This window comes from Bubalus kerabau, chromosome 4, assembly GCF_029407905.1.
Source record: "Bubalus kerabau isolate K-KA32 ecotype Philippines breed swamp buffalo chromosome 4, PCC_UOA_SB_1v2, whole genome shotgun sequence".
Lineage (NCBI taxonomy): Eukaryota > Metazoa > Chordata > Mammalia > Artiodactyla > Bovidae > Bubalus > Bubalus kerabau.
In genome coordinates, this window is record NC_073627.1 from 92,911,799 (window position 1) to 92,921,496 (window position 9,698).

The following is a 9,698-nucleotide window of genomic DNA, read 5'->3' on the forward strand; positions in this document are numbered from 1 at the left end:
TAATGGTTGAAGTCAACACTTTGGTCTGTGGACCACACTAAGCAGCAAGGAAAGAGAAGGATCTCTTGATTACAAGAAACGGATTTCTATAGACAACCTTGGAGAAGGCAATGGCACCCCACTCCAGTACTCTTGCCTAGAAAATCTCATGGACGGAGGAGCCTGGTAGGCTGCAGTCCATGGGGTCGCTAGAGTCGGACACGACTGAGCGATTTCACTTTCACGCATTGGAGAAGGAAATGGCAACCCACTCCAGTGTTCTTGCCTGGAGAATCCTAGGGACGAGGAAGCCTGGTGGGCTGCCATCTATGGGGTCGTACAGAGTCGGACACGACTGAAGCGACTTAGCAGCAGCAGCAGCAGCATAGACAACCTTAAAGGCTCATTTGCTGTCAAGAAGGTTGTGAAAATCAAGGCATGCATGTGCATGCTCATTTGCTGACTCATGTCTAACTCTTTCCAAGCCCATGGACTGTACCCTGCCAGGCTCCTCCACCCATGTAATTTTCCAAGCAAGAATACTGGAGTAGGTTGCCATTGCCTTCTTTAGGGATCTTCCTGACCCAGGGATCGGCGTCTCCTGCATAGGCAGGCAGATTCTTTACCAGTGAGCCACCTGGGAAGCAGATATTATACATTAGCATACTATATATCACCATGATATATAGTAAGTAATATAATTAGTATTGCCTATCAAAAAAGTTTTAACCACTGTTAAAAAACTGGATGTGATTTTTAAGCTGTACATTTCTTTCAAAAGAATAAATTCCCAGCTTTTACTCAGGAAAAATAAATGCATTTGAAAAAGTTTTTCTCTTAGGAAAAATCTGGGATTCACTGCATCATTTTTATTTTCTTCTTTTTTTCTCTTCTCTTTCCAGCATTTTTACCATTTTCCTCTTTTTGGGGAGCTCTTGGTATCTTGACTCTCTTTTGGCCATAGAGCTTTTATATTTCTTTCAATGGGCCATTCTTCTCTCATACCAAACTAGATAATTCTCTACATATTCTCTAGCCCCAAATCTTACAGAAACCATTTGTTTCTAAAGTTATTTAGAAACACTATTTGCTAAAGTTAGGCTGTGAGATTCCTCAAGCAAGTGCCATGATTTCATGGGTCACTAGGCAGCCTGTAAATGGGATCAGCTTTGGTTCAATCAGTAACCACAGCAACGTGAACAACCTTGACTTGGCTTCCCTAGGCAAGAAGCAGTGGAAATGGCAACATAAGCTACAGAGGAAGACATACAGAAAACCATATGTCATTTCTTTGCTTGGGTATTATAACAAAGCACAGGTTCTTAATGCCTTGTGGATGAAAAACTGAGAAATATCAAGATAATACATTTATACTTTGATATGATGGCATATGGCCTTCCCAGGTGGCGCTACCTGCCAATGCGGAGACGTAGGAGACTTGGGTTCGATCCCTGGGTTGGGAAGACCCTCCTGGAGGAGGGCATGGCAATCCATTCCAACATTCTTGCCTAGAGAATCCCCTGGACAGAGGAGCCTGGTAGGCTACAGTCTACAGGGCTGCAAAGAGTCAGACACAACTGGAGTGACTTAGCATGCATGAATGATGGCATATAATTATTATAATTAGTAATTTCATTATTTTCTACTCATAGAAAAAATAGATGCACATTTTAGTTTAAGAAAAAAACCTATCATTTTCATTTCAGTTAATTCATATTTTTCCAAATTAACTTTTAAATGTAGGTAAGATAAGGAGTCGGAGAAGGCAATGGCAACCCACTCCAGTGCTCTTGCCTGGAAAATCCCATGGGTGGAGGAGCCTGGTAGGCTGCAGTCCATGGGGTCGCACAGAGTCAGACATGACTAAAGCAACTTAGCAGCAGCAGCAGCAGGAGATAAGGAGTACCAAATTATAGAAAGTACAAAAGGTGAATATTTTAAATAGAAAAGGTACACCGTTCATAATTTATATAACTAATCAAGCTTTACACTTTAATCTCTATGTATTCTTTTTGCTTAATGCCACATTTGGATGACCTGTATATTTAAATATAACCCCCTTTATTTAGTAGATCTGATGCTCAGAGCATCCAGACTCTGTTCAGACTCATCCTGGTTTCTGGAAAACTCTTCTCTCCATCTGAGTCCTCTCTTTGTTTTTGAGGGGTACAGTCTGTCCTATTTGGTCTTCAAAGGAAGTATAGGCTAGTACCGATTAGATGCAGCTGTTTTAAATTAACCCCTTCGGCTGTGCTCCAGATGAATGACTCAATATAACTTGGTAAACTCATAGTTTCTAAGTCATACATATTTGCAACACACCAACATGTTTATTAAGGTTAACCCATCTTACACCAGCAGTGCAGGATGAAACCAGTACATCCGTTCCATTCATAAAATCCAATACAGGTGACTAACAAAGTTGGAATGCTACTTCTCAGTGAACAGAGGCCTCACATGGGAATTCAGGGTTCTGATGGATCCTTTTTCTGTTTTGGGTGGGAGCTAGGCTAAGGCTGCATGGGCCCCTTAGGACTATTGTGGGGCATGGGGAAAGGGCACTTCTTACACTTGGCCATGTACTGTGAAGCCAAAGAGCATAAAACATCAGCTGGGAGAGTGGTGGCTAGAACCAAGATATAAATCAGAAGATCAGGATGAACACAGGAACCGAGCTGTGGAAGCCAAAGCAGGGGATCAGGGAGGCAGGAAGCCAAGGATTGTGAAGAAGCAAAATGAACCAGAAGCAGTTATAAGAAAGTCCAGGAATAAAGATGGAATTTGCCCATTCACCCCATCACTCCAGGAGATTTTTAAAGTGTCTCTCTTGCCAACTTGAGAGAGTATGTATAGAGGATTAATGCAAGTAGCATAGGAGAATAGATTAGATCAAAATGAGTCTCTTCCTTCAAGGAAATAAGCTAGGCCAACACTATGTATACTCGTAGAGTTGCTTTGTTTGTGTAAATGGATGTTTCCTTTAATCCCAGGCTCACCTGGTCTGGCACTGGAAATTGTTCTTTATTTATTCACTCTGCAAATACTTACTGAGTAGAAATGAAGTAGTACAAATATGAATTAGACATACTTCCTGCCCTCAAAGACCTTATATTCTTGTTGGCATCCTTATACCTGGCATCTCAGTGAAAAGAAAGAATGCCTTTTTCCTCTCTGGCAAAACTGACAAGGAGGAGTCTGATTTTTCCTTCGTGGCACACATGTCTATCCCAAAACTAATTATTCTGTCCAGGAGGGTTGGCTAAACCTGGACATGTGTCTAAAGCTGCCAAAACCAGACAGAGTAACAAGATACATTTTTAACATTATTACTTGTCATTCAACTTGCTTGAAGGATCTTGGAGCACAACATAATCTAAAGATATTAGGCCCAGGTGGAGAGGTAGGAACAGCTGACTAGAGTATAAAACAGCTTAAAGAACTTGGACATTAAAGGAAGTCTATAAGGGAGAAGGTAGCAGACCAGTCCCAAAGGTAGCAGGTGCCAGTTCCAAAGATAACTTCCCTGTCTTCAGTTTTCTTTACTGCTTCCTGGCTTTGTCTTTCTAAGAGGGGACCCCTTATTTGAATAGCAAAGTGCAGTATGGATAACAAAAATGCAGAAAAGAGAATGAATCCACCAAAGAGTTTTGCAAAACTAACCTGTTCATTTTTACCCATTTCTTAGCCAGGTTCACATGGGCTATGTACATTCAGCTACACAGGCTCATACTTCAGTGGAGTCATCTCAAACTTCAAATAAAGAAGGAACATAAATCTTTTCAAATATATAAAAAGAAATGCAAAGCAGAAGATAAAATCTAATATGAAAACAAAAGTGTGGCATATGTAGCCAACCAGGAATGCTTTGCCAGCAATCACAGAGGTAGAAGCAAGGAGGACCTTCGTTCAACTTGCTTATGATTATAGACAAAGAACTGCATAATTTGACAAAAGTTGCAAACTCCCGTAGTGGCAGAACTGGTGCTAAAACTCACATCTCCTCCCTCAAAGCCCTGATCATGTTTTATTGCATCATCCCACCTTGGCCAGTTCCTTCTCCTAGGAGAACACTGTCTCACCAAAAGGTCATTCTAATATGGTCCTATCTTTTTCAAAAGGTATCCATTTAGTAGTGATTGGGTGTGGTTAAACTAGGGTTAATCCTGGATGCCTATGAGCATACCTAGGAACATTTAAAAAAAATCAGTCCAGATTCTTTTAATTGATTAAATCAAACATGTGCTTGATTCTGTTGTTACTGTTTGCTCTCACGAAATTTCATTCATTGCAGACCCCAGACTTCCCAAACTCAACTTTTCTTTTTTTTTTTTTGGCTAAGTATCCCAGAGGTCAGGTTCTACCACGATTGAACATCAGTAGAGGGAGCAACAGTCACCACCATTGATAATCAAGAGCCCTAGTCCAAAGAACTAAATGTCTAAATAGGAAACTGTCACAGTGGTTTAAAAAAAAAAAAATTGAAGGCAAAAGGCAGGAAGAAATCCCACTAGAGGACATGCAGATCAAATAAAACAGAAGAGTATTTTATTCAGGCCTATTAAAATAGACAATTAAAAACAATACTGTTGTCCCCGCAGAGAAGCAACCGAGCAGCTCCCTACTTGCAAATGCAGAGCACGGCCTGCTTCTGTGGCACCTTTCTCATAGTCCCTTCTGAGGCTCTCCTGACAATGCTAGCAGCATCACTAAACACATCGGCTGAAGTCAAAGCAACACATGGTGTATAGTGTAGTATCTAGGTTATGTGATGCCTGGAAAAACTTTTACACTTAAGTTGTGAGTTAAACTGAGGTACATAAATGACTCATTTTTGGCATTGTAATATGGTCAAGAGAATTCCTAGGAGAAGAGTCATTTAACAACCATTTTATTTAAAAGTGAAGTGTCGTGGTGTAACCGAACGAGGGATCCCGCTACTTAAGGCTCAACAGCCAATAGAGGCAAAGTCTGAGATTTCCCAGGTGGTCCAGTGGCTAAAAGTCCACACTCCCAATTCAGGGGGCCTGGGTTCCATCCCTGGTCAGGGAACTAGATCCCACATGCTGCAACTAAACATATTAAATGCCACAACTAAGACCCGGTATAGCCAAATAAATAAATATTAAAATAAGTGATTAAAAAAAAAAGGAGGCAAGTTTGGTGGAATGGAAAGTTTGCTTTATTTTGGATGCTGGCAACTGGCGGGAGTTGGCCAGGGTTGGACTCCAGTCCAAAGGCTGACTCCCCACAACTGACAATCAGTGGGCAAGAGCTTCTGTAGATGGAGGTAGGGGGCTACATGCAGAAGCAGCACAGTCAACTCGGACAGTCATCTTGAAACTGGTCATGTGATGGTCTGACTGGAGTTATCTGGCTTGTTTTAAATATAATTAATCTTCAGTTCCAGGGTCGGTTTGTGTGCATTTCCTTGAGGCCAGTTCTCAGAATTGTGACAGCTTATGTCATGGCTACAGTCTGATCATCATGTAGTTAACTTCATCCACCTGGTGGAGATTTCGGTTTCTATAAGACAGCTCATGGGATATGGCTCAGATTATTATCTATAGCCTATCAAGAGGAACTAAAATTCCTTGACTATGCTTAATGATTTAGTCTTTTTGACTTTTTCTCACTTCTTTGATGAAACTTGTTGTTTGGCCAAAGTTTTTCCATGACAAAAGGCAGAAGACATGCTAAGGGGAAGGACCATAGGGTCCTGCTCTGTTTCAGTGGCATTGAAAGATATTGCAGCTGAATGGCTATCCCTCTGGGTGTTTGGAATGGTCAAGTTATTCACTACCAATGCATTCACATAACAAATGTTTCTTGAATATCTACCACGTGCCTGACACTATTCTCAGCTTTGAATGCAGAAGGATATAGAGATATAGAGAAATTGGTGCCCTTACTGAACTTACCTTCCAGTAGGAAATGTCCAAGCTACCCTTATCTTCTAACTGTTCTATTGTTTCCTCTCTTGCCAAGACTGCTCCTTGGACTTGAGCAAGGGGAGTCCCTGTGCTGGGTTCCATATATCCCAAAGATACACACAGAAATATATTCAAGAAGATCTGGCTCTCAGTACTGACTCTGTCTAATCTAAAACTGTAAATATCTGCCATCTTCCCTTTGGAATTAATACCACTATGGTCCAGAGATATGCTTCTTCACATCTCTTTTCCTAAATCTTTATGAAACAAAGGGTGTGAAATGAAAGTCGCTCAGACATGTCGGACTCTGTGACCCCAAGGACTGTAGCCCACCAGGAGTCCTCTGTTCATGGGATTCCACAGGCAAGAATATGGATTGAGTTGCCATTCCCTTCTCCAGGGTATCTTCCTGACCCAGGGATTGAACCTGGGTCTCCTGCATTGCAGGCAGATTCTTTGCTATCTGAGCTACTAGGGAAGCCTCAATAATACTGGAGTGGGTAACTGTGTCCAAAAACCCTGATGGTTTGAGCATTGTGTATCTTTTGACTACAGAGAGCAACTTTACTTCAGAACACAGGACGATTTGGGAGGTGAAAATGCTTATGAGAAGAGGCAAAGTAATTGAATTGTCACATCCCTCTGAAATAGCATGAATTCAATAAATTGGTGCATAAGAAAGTGCTTCTTTCCCATTAGTGCCATACATCTAAACACTGTCTTCACTTTCAGTTAAACTTCATGGTTCTAGAGAGTTCTGGAGATAACAACAAATGTAGCACAGAGTATTTGCAACAGTTTACATGTGTGAAGTATGATACTGATTACGTTATCAGTGAAATGAATATAGAAAGCTAAGACTGAGAACAGTTTTGTTTTTATAAAAATTTTAATAAAATTTAAATAAGTTAAAACTTTTCTGTAAAATACATTTGAAATAAACTAAAATGTTAACTTTAAAAAATTTTAAGCTTAATTTGGAATTTTAAATTAAATGCTCAGACATATAATGTGTAGGTCTCCATTTTTCCTCTTGCCCCAGGTCCTACTCCCCTGAACACATACTAATGAAATAATTGATGAGTAAATAATTAGCATTTCAAAAGTATTCAATAAGAGAGTTAAATATGAGCAATGGCCCAAACAAAAGAAAAGTGGAGAGCAAAAATACATTTGTTAAAATAATTAAAAATTACCTACTCTAAGTGCACTTTAAGTGCTACTTTAAGTCAAATACAACAACCCTTTCTTTGATAGCCTTGGACTCTTCCTCTTTTAAAGTCCCCTATCTTGACCTCCATGACATGTCCTTTATCTTTCAAACTCTTATCTTAAGGTTTCCATTTTTTAAAATTTGTAAGCAGGCTGTAGAAGAGTTTTCCAGTTTTTCATTAGTTCATACAGTGCTGTGTTCATTTTAAGTCTAGTAATAAAGATTAATGCATAAGTGAATATAAAACATTGTTCTAGAAACAGATCACAGAAGGACATAGACCTTTCTATCACCAGATTCTAGATAGACACATCTTCAGAAACACTATCTCAAAATTCAAAACCAATTACACAGTTACGGAAAAATTTCCATTGTCACACAGATGTGCTGTAACCAGCCAGGGAGTGCAATTCACTAAAGACCATGTTAGTAAGGAAAATCACAACAGCTGGTATAATTGAGAACATTAAGAATGCTATTGGAGAAATAATACCCACATCGACTTTGAAGAGCATGAAACTGAATCTCACTAGGGCAGTTCTATTCCTTCTACTTCTCTCTATCCAGGAATGAATGAATCAGAAAATTTTGCAAATGATTTATGATTTCCTTATATCTGGAAAGGGAATATAAAGGCATAAAAAGATGAGCCCAAGAGGGTATGTGGATAAATGCGAACATGGCAGATGAAATCCAATTAAGAGAACAAACACCATCATACTGATGAAGCCTTGACCTTATACACATTTGTGAAGGAGACCAGATATGGCTTATTGTCTGTTAAAGGTTACCTTCATTAATTCATGAATTGACACCTAAAAAGTACACTAAACAAACTACAGGGTTGTGTGTCTAGCTTCTATGACACCATTTTATTGGGAACTACTCCACCTGTTCCTACTCACAGCCTGCTGTGGACAACTAGTCACAGATGACTGGACCAGGGTTGAACACATGATCCAAATTGGTCACTTTAATTCTTTTCTTAGAGATCTGGAAACAGGAGTAAGATGGAGCAATTCAGCACCTTTAGAGTGAGCCTCTTCTATCATGTACCCAGAAAACCAGAGACAGCTGACCTGGAGATGAAGAGAGAGCTGTTGAATTAAGGAGTATAGGGTCGGCTTGCTTGCATTAATGCCTGGTGGCTCTCCAGGTTCTCTGTTCAGTCTCTGGGCAGGTCAGCTGTCTTTGAGTTCTTTAAGATTCTCCCACATCCTTCCAATAAATCTCCTTTACTATTGAAACAGTTTCTCTTACTTCCAACCAAAACAACTTAGCCAAGAAATTGGATGTGCACACACTCTAAGCATATCTGTAATGTGCTTGGCACCTTCATGTGATGTAAAAGTTCAGGCCCATGTGCCCAGTGAACTCTTCAATGAATGTGAGAGAGAAGCCACAGGCTTCAGAAACAGTTATGTTTGAAAATAAATATGAAGTCATTTTATCCTCAGTATTTAAATTGAAGAACACTAAACTTTAGGAGGGGCTGCCCTGGTGGCTCAGTGGTAGGGAATCCACCTGCCAGTGTAGGAGATGCAGATTCAATCCCGGGGTCAGGGAGATCCTCTGCAGAAGGAAATGGCAACCCGCTCCAGTATTCTTGCCTGGGAAAACCCATGGACAGAGGAGCCTGATGAACTACAGTCCCTAAGCTCACAAAAGGGTCAGACACGATTAAATAACAACAACAAAGTTAGGAGAGAAAATTGCATATGTTCAATAAATTCTATAAAACCCATGGGACTTCAAAATACACACACACACACAGAGAAATGGGACAGGAGAGGTGAGGAATTAGTCATGAAAGAAGAAATCCAGAATTTAACCTTTTCTGCCACTTAAATTGGCAATATTTTGTGTATAATTCATGCAGTATCTCATTCTAAGTTGGATGTGAATTCACTCACAAGAGGATTGGAGATAATGTCACTGTGACTATTAAATCAACCAGCAAGAGGTGGGGAGGTGGCGACACTGAAGATCAGATCAGATTCCAGCCCAGTGAACTCTTACATAAAGAGACAAGTGAGCCCAGAGGGCTATAAACAACACTAAAGTGAAAGGCAATAAAAGAGAAGACGGAAAATAAGATACTCAAATGTAATGAAGCAAAACTTATAATGACTAGTGCCTGGCACGCCATTTTAAGTAGTATAAGCTTGTGCGACCAGAGTAATTAAAGAATTTAACTGGTTGTCTAAACCATCACTGGGCTCAACCTGTATGGAATATGTCTTACATTATTATGAGTTGTTTTCCCTCGTACTATAAGAAACAAACCCCAGAGATGGAAAACACTGACTTGGACCTGGCAGGTTTAAAATGGGCCAAGTGTTTAAGTAGACAGAGGGTGACAAAATCCAGGACAATTCATGAGGAGGAGGAGCCTCCATCAGTTAAGAAAGTATATCGAGAGGAGTATGAGCTCTAAGGTTAGTGGATCAGATACACAAGTCAGATTTTTCTACAGTACACAGTTAAGGGCCACATTTTATGTTTATTTCTAGTGTCTCAATTGAGCAGAAACTTCTCAGAATTCAATCAAGATTAAATATAAGTAGGTATCAAAT